The sequence below is a fragment of the Prinia subflava genome, chromosome Z (assembly GCF_021018805.1).
Source record: "Prinia subflava isolate CZ2003 ecotype Zambia chromosome Z, Cam_Psub_1.2, whole genome shotgun sequence".
Lineage (NCBI taxonomy): Eukaryota > Metazoa > Chordata > Aves > Passeriformes > Cisticolidae > Prinia > Prinia subflava.
In genome coordinates, this window is record NC_086283.1 from 15621015 (window position 1) to 15642243 (window position 21229).

Here is a 21229-nt window from a genome sequence, read left to right on the forward strand (position 1 = left end):
CAGGTGAAGCATCACCCTACCATACCAGGCTCTCAATTAAACCAGGTGCTGTGCTCCTACCTGCTCAACTCCAGGCAAGCAGTTTGGGTAATACTCCATCTCTGCAAAAATTTCTGGAATTTAGAACAAATGCCTCAAGTTATGTGCTGGGAAGGGGTAACTAATAATCAAACCAATTTGGGGGGGTTTCCCTTTGGAACAAATGAAAGTATTTTAATTGTTGTTAGTTTTCCAGAGGTAGCACAGAGGTAGCACCAGCTCTCACGAACACACATTTTGTCTCTGTGTTTGAGAAATTCACTGCTTTTCAACGGCTTTTTTTTTTCTTTCTTTCTTTTTTTTTTTTTACTTTCTAAATTTCTTTGCTTGGTTCCATCCTAATTTTTTTTAAAAGGTAAACTATAAAGTTTTGTTTGCAGTTAGTCAGCATAAACAAATCATCTCTCAACTATTCACTACAATTTTTCACAGAAAGGACAAGAATAAGTTTTTTAATAACTTGCTTAAATATCCATGACAGAAGAGTCCTACTGCTGCCAAGCTGCCCCTTGTGTTTCCCACACCTGACCAAACAGCAAAACCTCTGTTTTCTTGGCCTCTCCTTGAATCTCAGACAAGATGGATGCTCAGAGTAGAACTTCTCATTCAGCTGATGGGTGCATTTCACCAAGCAAAGCAGCCAACTGCACAATTCAGGTATGAACTTATGTCTGCATATGCTCTGAGATACCAGGACCACCAACTCACGCTGCTACACCACCCCTAATACAGGGTGGAAACCTCAGCATTACTCCTGCACAAGGAAAACAAGCCAGCCCCCTTCTCAGCTTAAAAAAACTGAGAAGACCTAGCAGCCTCCATAAAACAAGTATTGCTGAAAATTTAGGATGTAGTTAAAGGCCTTTGGCAGACTGGGGTCTCGCTGTATTTTTCCAAAAGAGGTTCGATAGCATTAGATATATAAACATGACTGGCTTAAGCAATTAGACCTGCATTTGGTATAAACTCTGCAATCAAATATTCATCTCATTTTGCAATGTCATCAGTAGTCTGACACGAGTAAAAGCAAATTAAAAATGCAGGAAAGTATTCCAGGTAATCATATGCTTTTTTAAGGAGCTAAATTACTTATCTAAATTACAGAGACACACTGAATGGGATGGGTGTGAAAAAAAACCTATTGCAGGAACTGACAGAGACACTGGTTTCGAGTAAATCAAAACTTCTGCAAGATGGTACTTTATAACAAAAGCACCAATTAACACTGTGGGGTTTTTTACTCATTCCAAGCCCACATTATAGATACTTTCTACTTCTAGAAAACTGCACTCGGTTGAAGCCAATAGTAAAAACTTGACTACCTTCTAGGTCAGTTTTGGCTGATATGTGTTCCACAAGCCACATACATTATTGATCCTTTCTGAAATTAAAAAAAAATAAAGGCATTAAGAAAAAGTGCACTTTTCTTGGGTGGTCCTATAAGGGAGTTCTGTACATGGAAGTCTCAATGGATACCACAGTTTTATTCACAGTTGGCTTGTGTTTAGAATATATGAAAGCAATAATCAACTCTTAATATGATGAGCACTGCTTAGGATTTCCTTAACATGGAAGAGATGATCTTCCTAATGCTTTGACCTGAAATGAAGAAAGCAGACCTCCAGTAATTAGAACAAAGAAGTGCTTTAAAATTTCCTTCTTTTTGCATAAACCATTAAAGAGGTCATTTGGTCAAAAAGCCTCAGCAGCTGAACGCCACAGAGAAATGTGTCTTCTGAATCTCTGCTGAACCTCATAGAGAAACCCCATTCCTGCTGCATTTCTGCTGGTGTTTCTTTATTGATACGGACAAGTGTAAACAGAGACAGTGTCCAAAACATTTTACCAGAGCAAGAATATTGGTTGAAAAAACATGAAGTGAATGACAACAGGAGACTAGAATTGTTTAAACAGTATGAAAAACAAAAAAAAAGTGCTAGTCGGTTAGCAGAATGTTGAGGAGCAGTATGCTTTCATTCAGTATTAGATTTATCAGTAAAAACCCTGGACAGAAAAACTAAAAACCATTTGGCAGAGTTAGGATTGAATACCACTCTCTTAATTGATGGGAAGTACTGGTGAGACACTAATGACCTAAAAGGAAAGAAGGATGGACAAATCCATGGCAGCTCCCAGATGTCAATGGCTGCTTCACACCAGATGGCCGGGGGGGCCATGACAGCTGAGGTGAGAAGCGCCCTGAAGGGCAGGCAGTCTGTACACACACCTGAGCAGCATCACAACTCATGTTCAACATCCTCAAGTTGCAATTTATTAGTTGGCTGGGATCTCCTTGAACACTTATCAGAGACATTCACACCTATTCCTACATCTGGAACAAGTGACCCCACTAAAGCACATCACATTAGGGCAACAAAAATGATAGCAACTGGTCTGAACTGGGATACCAGCAACCCCTGATGGCTGATGTACATTTTTCATGGTCATTCTGAACTGCTCTAAGAGGTCCCAGTGCCTAGAGTGCTAAGCAAACCCTAAGCAGTGGATGGTCCCTCAGGACAAATGTGAGAAGCTGCTTCCAGAAGCCGTCTCAGGCCCTTACTCAGTGCTAGCAGCACCAAACTTTCTTGTAAGACCTACCTTCGTGACTTCTGGACTGTACTTCAATCATGGCACCAGCAGAGAGAGCATGGCTAAAACTTTGTGCTTCCAGCATTGAACAAAATGTAGTATATAAAGAAGCTGACAGGAAGGTGCATTTTTGCTGAGCCGTATCCAATAAATAAATTATAAAGAACTGTAACTGCTAACTATTAAGAGACAGATTTATATGATAGCTAAAGCTTTCATAGTTGAGGAAGGAATGTCTAATAAAACAGCATAGTTGTGATTTAGTATGGTGTTTAAATTCATCGTTACATATATTTTGTATTTCCGACTAGTCTTCTCTACCGAGTCATATATTGGCTTTGCCTGATATACGTATCCTTTTTTGCATATGTAATGAGCTTATCAGCTTCCAGTAGAAGAGGCAATTTTAGAGCTATCTTCTCCCAAGGTTTGCACTTAAATATGCCGGATGACTCATCCGCGGTACTAATAGACACGGTGAATCCAACAAGGTGAAAAATGTTAAAGGCTGAGATTCTGCACGGCACAGTAGGAGGATGAAGAGCACAAAGACATTAAACTGAGAGGGACTGTCTTACCCAGCAAGGCTTACTGGGAGTGGGGAAAAAAAAAAACCCAACGAAGTTCTTTATATATTTTTATCATTTGCTAGGACCTTATAGGTCCTTGCATATCAGGCCTTGATCATCCCAGAAATAACAGGCTGAGGTACCTCAAATTGGTCCTAAAGCCCTCTGTCACCTGGATAAAGTGGATGAGACTCCCAAAACAGCTTTCAAGATCCACGGGCGCCACTGGGGTTTTAGCACATCTGAGATTTGCAAGGCTGTGTTTCAAAGCCTAGCTTTGGGCAACATTCCCCAGAATCCTGGCCCAGCTTCTCCCGTTTCCAGGCTGGAAGAGACTTATGGCTCAGCTGCTCTAGATTTCTATCTGACACCAGCCAAAGGATTTCTGCTCACTGATCCAGTCACAGTGAGTGCAGCCATTGCTGGTCAGTCTGTGCCCCACTCTACAAAGATGGAAATTAGTGGTAACTCCTGTTGCAAAATTTGAAGGGTCAGGGGAGAGCTACATCTAACTCTGATTGCCCTTCTCAGTGTCATCGTACACGTTTTACTGTAGCCGCAAAAGCAGAGGAATTTGCAGGATTTGGCGCTGCAGTTACACCACAGAAATACATACGAAGACATCTCAGTTGAATACTGCACGATTTCTTTCTTAATGAAATCTTTTCCCTATACTTTTCATAAATATTTAAATAAACAAAACCAGAAAACCACTACAAAAACTCTTTGTCCAGTGGCAATGTTTTAAAAATAATACCCAAATCACATTTCTATTGGATTTAATTCATGCTGAAGCCCAAGTGAAAATTTAGACATAATTTATCATCTTCAGAGCACTCTGCAAATGCAAGTTAATGCATGGTTTGTGGTCCTGTTCAGCAGGTCTGCGGCCCTCTAATTCCTGAGCATCTACATCCTTCAGCCTGACTTGAGTCCTTCATCCTGGCAAGCCAACAGCCACCCACCACCCCAGCACTGGCAAGCTGAAAGTGTTTCAGATCAGCAGCAGCTCTGGACACTATGCAATAAAATCCTGGTGTAGTTCATCTCTGTTTCATAATAGTTCCTACTCTGGAGTCACATCTCAGCTAAGATTTATTTAAATCATAAAATACTACTCTATCTATCTAAATAGCAAACAAAAGGGGGGATAAAGGCAAATAAAAAAACATTTTATAGAGAAGATCTTTTGGAGCATTTGAGCAGCTCCTTTTTTTTTCCCCAAGTAATAGAGGACTTATCCTTGAAGATGCCTACAAGTCAGCTTTCTCTTTTAATCACAGCACTTTGGAGAGTAAATTGTAATTGTCTTGTACACTGCTGACTACATGAAGAGGAATACAGCAAGGAATATGGCCCAGAAAGGTACATCTCACATCATCAGGAATGAGCAAAAAAGGCTACATTAAAAAGAAAGGTAGAGAATTTACTATTACTGCAACATGCAGTGAAAACACAGTCTGTGACATCTGCAAATATTTGTCTTTCCTATATATGTAGCATACAAACCTATGTCCAAGTGGGTTCCCAATCCAGGGGGGTTGAGATAGGAGGCTGGATCACAAAATCAACCTTGTTGCTGTAGAAAAGATAACTGTATTCCCTTGAATTCTGACAAGCCAAAAGACATTCCTGCTTTTCTGAAAGCACTAATGCTGCTGGTATTTCCCATGGGACTTGAACTAGTGACTGCATGGAGGGCAGGTGATGCACAGGCCCCTGTTTCCAGAAAAAGAGCAAAATTAATCAAAGGGTTAGAGAAACTATTTGACAGTCTTGTACTGCAATCAGAATCATACAGCTATGAAGCTGTCTTTGTGATACTTGTTACACAGAATACTTCAACAGCAGAAAAATCTGAAAGTGCTTCAAGGCTTCCACGTCTTTGAGGGCAACCAAGAGGTTTGGCATTTTTGACAGCAAGCAAGAAACCTTCTGAGTAATGCCTTGTGTTCATTAAAGTTGTTACAGTAGGATTTCACATGTTTCCTACAAGTATCAACCCTCAGCAAGGAGTAGCAGCACACACAGCTTTCCAGGAACTCCAAATATCAACAGGCAATTGTGAGGCACAAGGGACAATGCTGCTGGAGATGCCTAGTGCTCCTCCCACAGCTGTGTTCCTTCTGGCTAGCATACTGGTTTCATCTTCAGATTTGGTTGGGAACAGTAGCTCAAGGCAGGCAACTTGGCTGAACCCTCAAAAGGGAAAACAGAATTGATTTGCAGTTATTACATAGCAACGCTCCTTTTTCTCCTATTTCCTCTCCTGACCTGTACCATACCTACACATTCTCACCTAGCTATGTTGCTCAGGACTCTCTGAAGTCAAGAGCAGAGGTCCTCACACGAAACCCAAGTCTGGATGGGGATCTCTATCTACCAGTCAGCACTTTTCCTGCTGTCAAAACTAAAGAAAACACAGAAACTATGTACCCACAAGCCGTGAGGCGAAAAATGCCATCTCTCACCACTACAAGAAATGGACTTGACACTTTGCTTCACAAGGACATGAGGAAGCAGGACTCTACACTGATCACTTCCCCTGCAGAGTAGCTTCCTAGGCTGCTGCAGTGCCTTGAAAAGAAGCAGCTGGCACAGGGCATGGACTGACGGAAGGTGAGGTGTCTGTGGCAGGTTCATACCCACAGCAGCAGGGATTGCTGGCCCCACTCTGGCACTTTCAACACAAGGATAACTAGCTTCAGCTTATCATCTGTTCCCCTTGCTTAAGGCCAAAAATATGCTACACTGCATGGTGAGCCCAAGGGGGAGGCTTTGATAGCTACATTATGCCTTAGCCTGGAAATGAGACAACACTGGGAACACATATTTAAGAGGGAGGACTGAGCAGACTTTCCAATCCCTTCACAATAAAAAAAAATCTCCATAAATACCAGTAAGGCATAAAAAAGAGAAAGCAATAGGACCCCAAAACACAGGCTTACTTCCAGAGTCCACAAAAACTTTTTATACCTTCTAGCCATTTCACTTCCCAGGGGAGGAAGAACTGGCGGAGGAAGAACTGGCAGATAAAGGCAGCAGCACTGCACTCCTCTGCAGAGAAACTGGACTCGCATAACTTCTCAACTCAACTGAGAGGCAGCAACAGAGCCCTAGCAAGCTGTGTGGAGCCGGTTTGCAACTGGAACCAAAGACGTTTTCCTTCCCCAAGAGAGTCACCATGGCAAGGTCAGCAGGCACTGCTCATCCAGGCTTCCCTTCCTTCCTCTCCTGTGGGTGGAAGTCAGCCAAAGGCAGCTTAAGGCTTTGGAGAAATCAAGAACTCCAAGTGCCAGTTACTTCTTTTTCACAGGTAAATAAGAGCAAAGTGCCCAGAGGAGATGCTTGGCCACTGAAGTGTGTGGAGTCATTGCACAGGGCTGCTGTTTACTCCAGCCAGGGAGTCCCTGCAGAAGGTTGGATGCTATTTTTGAATCCTGCAGGCTGACGAACAAATTCCTGAGGCAGGGAGCCTCACAAGGGACTCCACTGCAGGAACATGAACGCAGCTGTGCAAGGAAAAAGCACATTCAGCAGAATATGGCAAGGCTGGGAGGCACTCAGAGCCCAGCAGGCAGAACTGGCAGCATCCAGCAAGACGAGAGCAGGCAAGTGCTGGGAGGCACCGGGCACTCAGCAGCACTTCAAAGAATCACAGCATCATGGAATATCCTGAGTAGGAAGGGACCCACAAGGATCATTAAACTCCAACTCCTGGTCCTGCACAGGACTACTTAAGTGGAAACCTACCAATTTCTCTGCTGCAGCCTCTGGCAAAGGGAACAGATCCATGACTCTGGCTTTCCTAAACTGGATACTCCCATAGGAGTGATGCTGGCTACTTCTCATGCTGCCTGATGGCTTTTCTCCTTCCTCCTGAATGGCCCTCTGCACTGCTCCTCTCGACTCAATGCACACATTTCCAAGAGCTTTCTGTGAAGACCTGAGTTGTATTGAGGCAGAAGGTGCTCAAAGCATTTACGCCTTCTCAGTCACCAGCAGCATCCTTTTCTCTTCTGGGCACCCTCCATCCAACAGGAGTAAATCTGAGAAGTTGAAATAAGAGTTGAACTTCCAGAAAGATAAAGGAAAGCTGAAGTGAAAACCGAGGATTTCCACCGCAGAAGTTCAGTGCACATAAACCCATGACTAAAGTCAGAGGAGCTCATACTTCAGATAAACAGAGCACAACACATACTCTCTTTGAGGGCAAGTCTGACCCCAAACCTGAAGCCAGTAAATTCACCCAAGTAAATACACAGACAGATAGACAGACAGATATTTTGCAACAGTCAGGAGAAAATCATTTACTTCTGGAGCAGAGTGATACAACTGAAACAAACAGCACAAAGGAGTCAAAACTATGTTAACAACTGCGTCTTCAGCATTTCAGTACTTTGCAGGTATTAAATATAAGGCCAACAGCCAAGGGAACACAAAATACTCTGAAGGAGCTCATTATGTATCCATTGTCTCTTCTTGCACCAGTGGGGTGGGGTTCAGGATGTGAAGTTACATAGCAATACGGAATTACTAGGGGACAGGGTTGAGATGCTCACAGCCCACTGATTTCAGGCTTTCCTCAAGTACTTGAGCACTTGGCTCTCAGGAAGTGTTTCAGGAAGGATTTACAAACCCCTGAGAAAATGATTTGGTTTGGGGGGTTTTCGTTGCTTGCAGGAGGAAAACACAAAGCCACAGACGGCAAATCTTTGAAGCATAGAGGGGAAAAACAAAGTGAGCAATGTAAAAACAGATAACCAACCCTCTTCCAGTCCGTATTTAGGGGGTGTTTACAACTACAGCTATTTGGGGGAAAAATAATAATTAGGCAATCAGGTCATTTTTAGGATAAAGCATGACCCTTTCAGTATACACAAATCCTCCTTCCACCAGACACTTAACCTATCTTTGAAGGCTGCAGAGAGCTGACTAAAGAGAAACAGAGCATTTCACCATTCACTCCAAATTATGCTTGTTTGCTTGTTTACTGGATTATTTTCAAGGGCTGCAATAAAGGCATAGACTGCCTAAAGGTTTACACTGGATTTCTTTGCCATCTTGCTGCATTTAAGGCCAGAACAAAATGAAGAGGTTTTCTTTCTTTCTTTTTCATGTTTTGTACAGTTCTACTCCAACAATCCGACAGCATGTTGTATTGCCTTGGGCAAGGATACACTCTAGTAGGTTAGAAGAAATAAACTGCACAGTAACATCTTATAACAATCTAAGTTGGTTTTTGTATTCAGATGTTAATAAAAAGAAGTTACAGTAAAAATTGAGATCAGGACGATGATGTTCATCTGCTACAGCAGATGATCCCAGACAATTTTCCACCAAGGGTGAAAATTCCACCTTTTTTCCTACAGGATTTCTGACAGATCTGGAAAAGGTCTGGCTACCACATGTCCTTGCACCATGAAATGACCATCAGGGTCAGGAAGGGACATCATGAAGCGACACCATGAAGGGACACCATGAAATGATCAGCACCTTGCTAGAAGCCTCCTCAGTGCAGTGGAGGGATGCACTGCCACAAGAAGTGCTTCAGCCAGCACTCAGGAATGCGAGGGAGCAACGGAGCTGCTGAGGGTGGCACAGCACAGAACACAACGCATGGCCACACATGGGTTCTCCATGCTCCAGGAATAACAGCACAGCCAAAGTGAGGAGTATCAGCAAGGATGCACCAAGAGGGCTGGTTTTTGGTGAGGAGCTAGATCCAGTGCCTTTGCCTGTCACAGCACATGCTCTGCATGCTGAACACACACACAGCATCCTGGCTGATTTGTCCTGTGCTTACAGAACCCTCTCTGCTCCTGTCCTTTGAAGGCTATAGTTGTCTCCTGTAGCCAGAAAAAGAAGTGACATTAGGATCAGTAAATTTAAGCCTCCAAAATTCTGACACATGGGTATTAGAGCAAGATTCAAAACATTAAAATCATTGTTGAAGGATAATTTGACCTGCATAACCATACACTTTCTCATACATTTATAATAGTTTCCACGGGGCAGGGTGAAAAGAAGAAGAAAGAAAGCATGAACTGGAACCATTTTAAAAACTCATGTGATTTTTTCCTTCTTGGAATTACCTGATCATTAATGACAAAGATATTGCTAATTCCAGGGGAAGGCAGACTAGGAATATCTACTTTAAAAATAAAATTAAGGAAGGTGTGTGGTGAAGTACCATTCAGAGTATGAAACACGAAGATTTTAAGCTTAAGCTCACAGGATCTTACACTTATCCTTCACAGGCATACAACATGGATTTTCAAATTATTTACAAGGGGTTAAAGAAAAATTTGTGATTCAAAATAGGGAGTGGGGGGAGACACCAAATTTGCTTCATGTTTGGAGAGGATCATGTTTACTACCCTGCTTTCCACCCACAACAAACACACGTTCTAGCAACCAACAGTTGGAGAAGCAGAAGCTGCCAGTGCAAGTCAAACATGACATGCAGAAAGCATCTTTTCTTTTTCTTTTTTTTTCTTTTATGCTAATTCGGAAAAGAAAAGCTTCATCCTTTAGACCCTGGGATTAAGTAGGTATCTCTGAGTTCCTCGTTATCAGTTAAACTGGCATCCAGGGAAACCACAAAAGATAAGGAGACAATTTTTGGCTTTCTCTTGAAAGGGACCATAACCCCTCCTCCTGTCCTGAGTGGAGGGTCCCTGATGCCCTGGCAACACCCAGCTACACCCTGCTCTTGCCTCACCACCAAAGTCATGAAGAGAAGTGCTGAGGAAGTTGCCAAAGTGGCAAGAAAGGGCAACATGATGCCTCCACAATGCACAGCAGCACCTCTGGCCACCAGAAACATGTACATCCCTTTTACTGCCAACTTCCCACAAAGCAAGCGTGTATTTTAGCCATTCCACCAGATGATGAAACTGTTTAATTAACCTCCAATCACTTTTACAAATGACACATTCCTGAGAGACACTGGAGCCCTGTTGGTCATGGCAACTGGCAGTTTTAGAGAAAGCAATTCTGAGAACCAGATGAATTTGCTTTTAAGAAGATTATTTAAGAGCCACTCTGTCTAATATGTTCTATAACTATTCCCCAGCAAGTCTTATTGCAGACTTTCAAGCAAACATTTTGACATTTTGTTTCAGTATAGCAGTACAAGCCAGGATGTAACAAAGTTTGCGGAAGCTTCAACAATGGCTCTTGCTGGTGGAGGAACACCTCGAACTTCTCAAGGGCATGCCAGGTTAGGTTCTTTGCTACTCCATTAAACCTTTAACACAGCTTCGGCAAATAATGAGTTTACAGACTGGGACTGCTCCCAAATCAAGGCACCTGCATCCAGTAATGAAGTAAAAATGCAAAATGCCCATTGGCGGCATAAGTTGCCCATCACCCATCAATCATTGCAGAGACTTACAGTCACGGGAGACTATTCCAAAGCCAATAGCGGAACTTTATAGGCAGGAAGGGTCAGGATGGCAATAGTGATGAAGTGGGAGGAAAGCAGCACGCAAGATATCATTCATTATTTTACTACTACCAGAGTACCCAAAAATCCCAGCAGAGTCCTAAGCTCCAGCCCGCTAAGTACTGCACATATGTAAAGTAAAACCCCTTCTGCCCTGAACAATATATATTCAATAAGTCTGAGGACAAAGACCATGAAAGAGGCAGTGGCGCTGTCCCTGCAGTGCTGATGGCCAACCAGGGCAGGAGGAGGTTATGCCCCTTGTGCAAGGTCAGATGAAAAATCAATGGCGTGCAAGCACAGGTCACCTGAATTGCAGTCTGGAGTCCACTGCAAGGCCAGCCCTCTGCACTCTGATGTCTGGGCCAGCACTGCTAAACGCTGTTTTTAGGTATTTTGTGCATCCTCTGGAATGCCAATCTCTGCTACCACCACGAGCTGGGAATTCAGCAAGGAAATCCCTCTGACCACCCTGTGAAAAACCAACTGCTTCAGAGCTGTGCTCTGAGCCTCTCTCAGGATCATCAGACCCAACTGATACAAGACATAGTGAAACAGATACCAAGGGTGGAGGAATACCTGCCCCTTGAGGGATGTAAAATCTTCTGACAACCTCACTAGTCAACATCTCTCCAGTTACAAAACTCTGTGCCGCACTTGGGACTCACTCATTTGTCACAAAATTACCTAAAAGCAGGAAGAGCCCTCTTTTCAGAGAAAACTCTGGCACAAGCCACTGAAACCACAGTGATCCACAACAGAAGGAGAAAGAAACAGAAAATTGCAGCGCTCCCTGGAAAAGCTCATCCTGGCTCAGCAGGATGGTCCACTAGGGGAGGAGCAGAATTAAGCCCAGCAGCACTGCTACCCCTGGCCCCTAAATGCAAGAGCATGATATTCCTCTCTATTCCCATTAACTTGCACACCTACTAATATCCCATTGCTCTCTGGAACTGCGGAAGATGGTGAGTCCTCATATTTCAGGGATTTGAAAATTGACCAAAAATCAGTTAAGTTAAAGCCTTTCCTGCTGCAAATGTGTTTTACTGTAAATAGTAGGATTTGAGTGGCACCTCTGTAGTAGTTCCCTGCACTAAGTGTATAACAACTGGGTGTTTTATACAGTTTGGTGAAAAGATTTTTGCTTGTTTCTTAGGATCACCATAGCAAAGAGAATATACCTCATCATTTTCCTTCTCTGTCAATCCCAGCTATTTATCACAGAGGCTAAGAGTTGACCCATTAATGGGATAAGGATTCCTAATCTATCAAGAATATATGCCAACAACTAATCATTAGATCCTCTGTAAGCCTATACATTATTTACTTTTGACATAACACATCATACAGCTGTTTCTTTTACTCAAAAGCATTTCTAGACTCACACTGCTCTTGAATGAAACAAGATGGCTACAGAGGGAAAGCTGTTTAACACCAAAAGAACCGGAGAGCCTGTATCAGCTCCTCAGACAACTTAAATCAACGTAGGCAGTGACCTGACTTGGTGGCACTAAGCTAATTTGCAACAGCTGAACACTGGGCCCATTATCAATAGATTTGGAAATGAGCAAGCAGATGCAAAAAACTCATTTGGGATTGAAAGCGTGGCTGTAAGAGGCTCTTAGGAAGGTTTCTTACTGAAAGTTTGCTTTTTATGGCCCCTCTAGTGAGTACCTAGCTTCGCCACAGATTCTGTGTATCAAGTGCTTGTGGATACTATGGCACAGGGCTCTTTGTCATGGTTGCCAGTATGGAAAGGGTTTGTCACACAGATTATTTTCATGCACAACCCAAGGAACCAGGCTGGCTGGGAGAAGGAGAGAAAGGGTTTAAAGCACTGATGTACTCCTACCCCTTCACTCATGTTACCCATTCTCGACCCCAGTATCCATTCTGCAGAATTTCAGCTCAAAAAGGAGCTTGGTCATCCAGACTTGTTTGTTTTTATAATTCTGGAGAGATGATAATCCAGACCCAAATAAGAAGATAACTTCCATATTTAAACAGCTACACATACTCTTAGCCTATTTCAGGAGCACAGGGAAGATAACACAGAGCTCCACTTCCCAGGCTTACCATGCTAAGAGGATAAAAAGAGAACTCTTGTTAATACTTGTGCCTAGACAGTAGAGCATTATGGCTTGGATTCACAAAGGGATTTAGAACTCTAAGTCCCACTGAAATCAGGAAATGAATAGGACTTAGGGTCCTAAGGGCCTTTGCGAGTCCCAGACTAAGTGCCTCCTCCTTTTGAAGCCAATGGGAACAATGCCATGGCATTAAACAAGGACAGAGCCTGCCCACAAAGCTTTAACTCTATTAAAAGACACAAGGTTATCTGGTGACAAACAGGCACAACACCCCTGGTGAAGAGACTTTGGCCTGAACACTTTTAAAGCTTCCACTGCGCTCCATCAAACGTAGCTGAAGCAAAGTCCATACATGTCAATGAGAGCTTTGCAGTGAGATTAAGATTTCAGTCCAGGTCCTCGAGTCAGAGGCAGAGGAGTTGTCACCGAGAAGACAAACTGTGCTATTAGCAAGCCTGGACCGTTCACTGTTCCTGCATAAAGCTCTTTGAGCAGGGAGGCAACAGTGCGCAGTGGTGTCGTTTCGCCCTTTGGTTTTCCATGATTAATTCTTGGCACGCCCTAATCCACACTAGCTTTAAAAAATTTCCATGAAGTAAATGCAGTCATGGTATTTGCACTTCATTCATTATTGCTGTTTTGAACACATTTTTAAGATAGGTCAGTGGCATGTGCTCCTGTAGAACAAAATGGGGTCTCCCAATACAGGTCACACTAGCACTACTGAAATTTTCCACGCTACTAAGGGGAGAAAAAAATCGAACCCACCTTCTGTACCTTCTGTACTCCTGAACACAGCATAGAAGAAATGCATGACATTATCTAAGCAAGTATCAAGTATTTAAATATTAGCTGTTACTAAGCTCTTTGTTGTGCTGGTAGAGTATGTCCCTTTTTCTTATACAGCACCAGAAAGCTTCATGTAAGACAAGGATATACCAAGAAATGACCTAATGATTCACTTTCCATGGCGAATCCCTTTAACCAGGCACTTAATTGAAGGCTGTAGTTCCTCCTTCCTGTTCCAGTAGATCAAGAACTTCTGTACTGAGGCTGATGCACTAACTGGCAAGAGCTCACCCTCACCTGTGGAACTTTTTTGTTCTACTTTGTCTACAGCATATAGTCAAGGAGACCACGAGGCTGCTTTACACAACGTGGCATTTTTAACAAAAAGTCTTTCCTTAAAAAGCATCCTGAAATCTTCCAGTGTGTGCTGTAGGCAATCTGATATGGGATCAAAAAACACGTATCATCACTGCAGCAATGCTATCTCAACACCTAGAACCTGGAGCTAAAGTTGCCTCTGCTCTACATAGTCAGGACAAGTGAAAGAAAAAAAGAAAAAAGTACTTTTTTTAAAAAAAGGGGAAATCAATAAACACCAGCACTTCATCTCTGCTCAATTTAGCCCTTTCTGGAAGCACAGATAACTCCTGATGGCAGTTGTCCAAAGTGTCCAAATTCAGACAGTCTGATAGCCCTTTCAGTAGGGTTAGTCTTGGTGGAGACAATAATCAGGCCTCCCACGACGATCTTCATTCAACGAGCGGTGCTGATTACAGGAGTGGTTTGAATCATCACACAGTATTGACCAGAAATCAATTTTCAGCTTGCGGTATTGTGGAGAACATACAGTACACAGCTAAACTAAAGACGGGGAGTAAGAATTCAATAGCCTGTCCAACCATGTCAAATAAAAGCCTCAACAGATAGATGCTACAGTCTCTGCCCCCTGAAGCCCATGGTTTTAAAGGTACAGGCTATGATGAAATGGAGCCCAAGGAACTATATTTCATCATCAACATTTTGCTGCATCATTAAAATTACCATTTGGTTTCTCCACCCCAATTTTTTTTCAGTCAATGTGATTTCACATTAAAAAACAAAAGACAACTTGCTCAAACATCTCCTCCTTTGATCTCTTCTTTCCTTAATCAAAATTCTCTGAGCTAGGTAATGACAGCCCTTCTGCTGAAGGTGCCTCAGCCCCCAGCATTACAATATTTTCCACCTCCACCCCTGCCAGGAACCACAACTTTCAGCTCTGACCCCACACCACCATCATCTTTGTAAACAGGGAACAGCTAGTGATGCATTGCTAGATGCTTCTGGCCCCTCACACCTTTAAGAAAAAAAAAAACGAGGAGGAAAGGAAATACAGCATATCCTAAAAACAGTCAAAGAAAGAAAAAGGTGCTTGAGAAGGGATTCCTTTTCCAGTTATGCTCGCTGTCATGTATATTATAGGATCACCAGTTCTGTAGAGCATTCAAAGAGGAACCAGCGCTTGATCCAGCTCTGTGGCAAAGAAAAGAAAGAAGGTCAGGGCCCATTTTAGGACACACAGTTGCATAGGCCTCTCCGCCAAGTACTAACCCTCAAGAAAACAGTTTTCACTTAGGGAAAACCTGCACCAAAAGTAGTTTTCTCTCTTGCTTCTCCAGCCCCCAGTGCCTAGTTGCATTCCTCAGCACACAGGATGCTGGGATTCAGCATCCCTGACACTGGGAAGGGAGGGAGAGAGGGAGTGCAGCAAAAGACAGACATGGAGCATTGCACAGGTGCTCGCAATCTCCACAGGCACGTTCTGGATGGGAGAATTTGCAATGTCTGTGCAAATGCAGAACTTGACAAGCCAGTTTGGAAACGGGGCTTTGAGCTGGACAAAACATGTTTTACTTGCAGGGGGGAAACTGAGAATAAGGAACGAGTATGGGACTTGGTCTGTTTGCGCTGAAAAGTTATGGCTCTTAGGGTGTTTTTTTTTCAAGTGTGCAAGGATAGAGAGCTTAATCTTGTAGAGATCAGGAATTCTGAACTTTTTTTAACAAACATTTTTTTTCACTTGTCTATTATTTATGGAACCTATTTTACAACTTCCACAGAGCTCAAAGAACCAAAATACAGTGTGTCTTTGAAAAAGGAAGAGAAGTTTGAAAATGGGTAATCTGAAAGTCACATCGAATCACAGGAAAACTGAATTTAGTAGCCATGAAACTGCTTACAAAGTCATTGAATACCACTGTGTTGGAACAAGCTGTGGTGTAGCAAGAAAGGACAAATTTCCAAACTCCTCCACCACTCCTTACTCAAGCCTAACACAGAAAATAAAAAAACAAGAGAAACTCAAGGCTAGAGCTGGTTAAATTCCAATCCTTCACAAGTCAGCAGCTCTACTGAGCTGACTTCCCACATCCTCACACAAGAAGCAGGAGCTTATACACATGGAGCGTTTCCATGTCCAACATAAGATCCTACTATTTTTCTCTTTACTCTCTCATTTTATGTTTTCTTCTTATATTCTTTAAGCAAATTAAGTCCTCCTATTTGCAAAACTTTTTTTTTCACAGTTCTGAACTCCTTTTTTTGTTTTCTACAGCCTTATTCCCCATAGTCTTAATAAGCTAAACACACAATCAAACCCAATTTGGTCAGGAATGGGTAAAGAAATGTAACAGTGGTCTAGGGAAAACTGTATTAAATGATCCCATGCAAACCTAGCTATAAGACAAGAACTACCAACAGGAATTAAAAATAGGGAGATGTCAGAAGATGCTTTGGGGTGTTTTTTTCCTTATGCCTATTCTTCAACATGCTGTCAAAAAGCATAGACAAGGACCAAAATGAAGTAACTATGGTAAAAAATAGTGCTGAATGTTTGAAACAAGACAGTGGGTTCAGTTTTAAGAGACTCAGCTTACAGATCCCTCATCTACATAAGCCTTCAAACAATGATGTGCTGTAACATGGTGAAGTGCTAAAATGCATCTAAGCTGCAAACAGAGGATTGGTATCCTGCAGAGACAGAAAATTACTACTGGATGACAGGGCCTGCAAAGTTAAATTGTATTGCTTTAAAGGAGAAGAAGGTAAGAGTACTGCTAGAAAATGCAGGCCTCTATACAGTAGAGTATAATGTGCAGCAGCCGAGGTCCCTCTTATTCTGCTGTTGGAGTGGCCAAGGCATACCAAATGAATTAAGGAATTTCACAGTGACTTAGAAGAAAAAAACTTCAATTTAATAAATATATATGTATATAAATATATATATATTTTAAAAAAACCATGGCCTAGGGCTTTACAAATCACAGAATTCGTTAAAATATTAAAAGAGAAATTTACTTGCTATTTTTACAAGTTGTCCTCTGCCCTCACAAATAACAAAAGATGTGTTTTTACTTTTCTAACCTCAGCCAACTACACCAACTTTTTCTGGCAATATTTCTGTGCCTTTATTTTCAGTTCCTCCATTCTGTACAGCTTTGTGTTATGGTATAGCACTTTTCCCAGGGCTTCCCCCTTGTATTGTAACAGACCAAATATTTGGATTTTTCTACTTCTCTTTACTATAACAAGCATCTTTAGTCATCTACTTGCTCATTTAAAAAACAATTACTTTCAGTGCACACAACAATTTGCCATGAGAATATATTTTTTAAAAGCTGCACACTTGCCTTTTAAAAACAAAATCTTATGTATATTTTAAAAAAAGGCAATTTGGACATCTAACAAGTGTGACACATAAGATTTCCAGTCTGCTGGAAAATCGCAGCTATGACTTTCAACTTTAATTGTTTCCTATCTTGTGAAAAGTTCATCCATGGCATTTTAGCTACCCAGCGATAAATTTCAAAAATCAGAATTTTCATTTCTGTAACACGAAAGTCTCTGTTACTTGAATAAATCCAATTACCAATCCTACAGGCCAGCCAAAGCTTGCATGAAAACAAAAAGGACTGAGATAAGACAAACAACCCAACGCAACTCCTGTTTCTACAAGAAAAATTTACTGCAAGTCAAAATGTCAGCACTCGGGGAAACTTGGGGATTGCGGAAAAGCTGTGATTGCTTCACACACAGAATTTAAGCAGATTCTTCTTCTTGCTGTTACCTCTGCACCTTCCCCATGACATGATTTACAGCTATCCTGATGAAGCTCAGCCAGCTATGGCTGAGATACAGAAACAATCTGGTCCATCACTGAGAAGCACGGAGCACCTCCAAAACCTGTTCTGCGTTAACCTCTGTGCCTACTGAGGAATTTCAGTGCCCCGGGCTTCAACTGATCAAGGGTCTGTCAATACTTCCCTGGAAACAGCCTCCCGTCCTGCAGCACAAGGGTTCATTTGAAAGACCTTGTGTTGATTGCTAACATGTGTCCTCACTTACAATATTTTATTTCATGGTGAAATTCAGATGCAATTATGATTTTAAAACACTGTAGTGGTGGATTTGAATGGATAAGCAGACTAAGCATAGTTAAAAGTCCCACTGGGAAGTCTTACAAAGACAAATTTTTGAATATGCAAACATATCCTGATAAACTCCAGTTGCAGGAGACCACAAGATGAAGGCAATCTGATACTAAACAAAGCCCAAACTGCAAGAATACTTACTTAGAAAGGATTTATACTGAGGAATTTATACTGTCCAAGTTTCCTTTCAAACACACTGCTGCTTGGGCACTCCTTCTTTTCCAAAGACCTCGTATATTGTTCTTTTGTGACCCCTTTACTCCTGTATAGTAGTTTTTGACATCTGCATTAAACTACCCAGTGTATTCCCATCTCTTCTGTACTAAGTGGCCTAAGTAGAAGAAAAGGAAGCTATTTCTTCTAACATACACAAAGTCACACAAATAAAAATACTGTTACAGCTGAAAGGAAGAATTTGCTGCTTGTTTTGCTTGCATTTAGAAAGCTTATCACAACAAAAAATACACCTTGCCTGGTAATACTAAAGTGTTAGTGGCAATGCACAGGATTTGCAAAATTATTTCGCTCTAGCTTAATGATGCAATCAGAAGTAAAAGGACCATCAGTAGATTGAAAGGATAGGGGATGATTCCAGACATAGCCTTCACAAGGAATGCAGGCCAACAGGGAGCATTGGGAGCAACCACCACTCAGAGAGATGTATTATTAAAGTCAGGACACAAAACCAGTTTGGTTATTGACAGCCAGGATGTGTGTCCTACATAGTGCTGTGCACAGTGGGGGTCACACCCTGACCCAGCTGCACACTTGGACTGAGCAGCACTTCCAGCACTCTCATCCTTGCCTTTGCTGTCTATTGTCTATTATTCTAAGTATTATGGATGATAAACCAGGGGCTGCTAAGCTCTGACTGAGCCTTTCACTAGCATTAAACTGACTTCACTGAGATCAAGGGAGAAAAAAATCAGACCTACACCATCAGGCAATGTGGCAAGAGGCAGGGGATGGCACAGATATGGCAAAATATGGCAGTTTCTCCTCAGTGTGAGGGATGCCAGAAAGCCCCACAACCCAAGCAGTCACCAGGAGAGGGGATGTGCCTCCAGCATCTCTTCAGGGCAGGAGACAGGACTGATTGCAAAGCTTAAGATCACAGAGTCCCTGTCAGCACATCTGTCCCTGGATGTCAGCAGATTAAATAAATATGGCCACACAGGTTAAATGGAAAGATGTTAAGTGCCCTGAACTGCAAGAGTGGGGTGGGTTTGCTCCTTTGAAATGCATATGTTTAAATTTTACTTCCTCTCTCGTTAGCCTGGTTTGAGACCACCACCGCAGGGCTATTTTCTCATTTGGCCAAACACACATAGACCATTTTCAGAAATGGTTTTCGTCCTTGAGAACAGACACACAGCACCTTTTCATGGTACCTCAGCTCACAGAGATCACACACAGCTTTGGAACCAACTGAAACCAACAGGTGAAGTGCAGTCTAAGGAGCCAGGACCCAGCAAAGGGTTATCCAGCACTGACTCTGAGGTCGCTGGTGACCATCAACAAATCAGCAGGAATGTGGTGAAACCAAGAGAACTGACAAAACTGAAATCTCCATTATTCTGTTCCATTGAGGAAAACAGAGAGAAAGATGAACTAATATCCCTTCCTGGTGATTTATGGCAAAAGCTTATATAGTCTGGTCCAAGAAAAAAAGTCTGCTCAAGGTTTTAGCTCAGTTTTGTCCTTTGCTTAAAAAAACAAACAAGGGCTTGAATGCAAATAGTTGACAGTGAAAGAAGAAGGTTGATCTCTTCAAGCTCTCAAACCTGCACAGGAGTCCAACAGAGCTACAAGATGCAAAAAGGCAAACTTGTTTTTTTAGTGTTGAAAATACATTAACCCAAATAGTGACTCATTTTCTTCTTGATTACTGAAAGATGATTATGCACATTAAAGTATTTTGTGAATCTGCAACAATAAAAGACTATGATGATGTTTTAGAGAATGTGAAACACTTATCCTTCCCCCAAACTTCTTATTTTAAAAATAAGGACTTTTCTCCAGAAAATTACTTTCTCTCTGAAAAAAAATATCTTCCACCTGGAAAGATAACCTTATGGTCAGCAGAAGGATGTGTAAAGGATACTGGAGCAAGGACCAGTACCTGTAAAAACACTGATAAAAACAGTGAGCCCAGGTACTTGAATGTGAACATAGCAAAGGTGTAGGTGCCACAAAAGTAGGGGGTTGCCACCTGAAAGCACAACTCCTGCCAGGCAGTTTCCAGATCATGGTACAGGAGGTGGTATCTCAAAATAGGGCTCAGTCAAAAGAAAATTATATCCAAGATGCCTGATTAGTAAAGACACTAATTGAGGTGTGCCTTTCCTTCCTGAATGAAACAAGACCACCAGTTGTGCTAAGAAAAAGGATTTTCTAGGAGCAAAGAAGCAGAAATATGGGTAAGCTCAATCCACACCTACACTATGGGAAAGTTTCTCAGCCGTGGCTGAGGCATGGAAGGTACATATAAATCCAGTGTAAAAGCAGATGTAGGAAAGCAAGAAGAGGATCAAAGTTCATATGAACAAATTGCAAAAGTCAAACAGGAACTTTTTAACTCTGCTGGTATCTAGATGCAAGGCAGGTAACAGGGAAAACAAGTATCGATTTGGGCAAGTACAGTGCAAAATACAAGACTGAAAGGAATTTTCCTGAATAACATGAAAAACTCACAGCCTGAAATAATCAAAATGCATCAGATAAAGATCTGCAGATCTCAGAGTCTGCGTTTGGAGGGGGCTGTTCAGGGGAAGAGAGGAGGATACCTGGTTTCATAGGTCACCCAGCACACTACAAATTAATCTGGATACACTGCAGAGAGGCTTCCAAAAGTAAGAGCAAGGCCTTCAGGTCTTACCTCTTCAGAAAGAGAAGAAAGTAGAAATGCCTCCCTGACGTGCAAGAAGTACTCAGAGCTGGAAGAGACAGGCACCATATGAGGAGATATCAGTGAGACTCAGAGCTGGGGGAAATCACAGAGGAAAATAACCATTTAAGAGCAGCTGCTCCTAAGACAGAGTGGCAGCTCTTCTCTTCCTGGAGGACTTTGCCACATCTGTGTACAGCACCAACAGCTGCTGCCTCTGTCAGGGAAAAGGGATGCTAAAGTGCAAGAAACTCAGAGAATGTGCTACCAACAGCTCCTTGCCACCCAGCCCCATGTTCAACCATTTCTCCAGAAGCTCTCAGCTTGCTGGAATTGAAAGGATA

At 42.2% G+C, this 21229-nt stretch overlaps 1 protein-coding gene across 8 annotated transcripts in view; it reads right to left on the reverse strand.

The window, feature by feature from the left end:
* The window catches only part of ADGRL3 (adhesion G protein-coupled receptor L3), a 491700-nt gene that overhangs the window by 413632 nt on the left and 56839 nt on the right, over positions 1-21229 (reverse strand). The gene's annotated exons all lie outside the window — the stretch shown is intronic.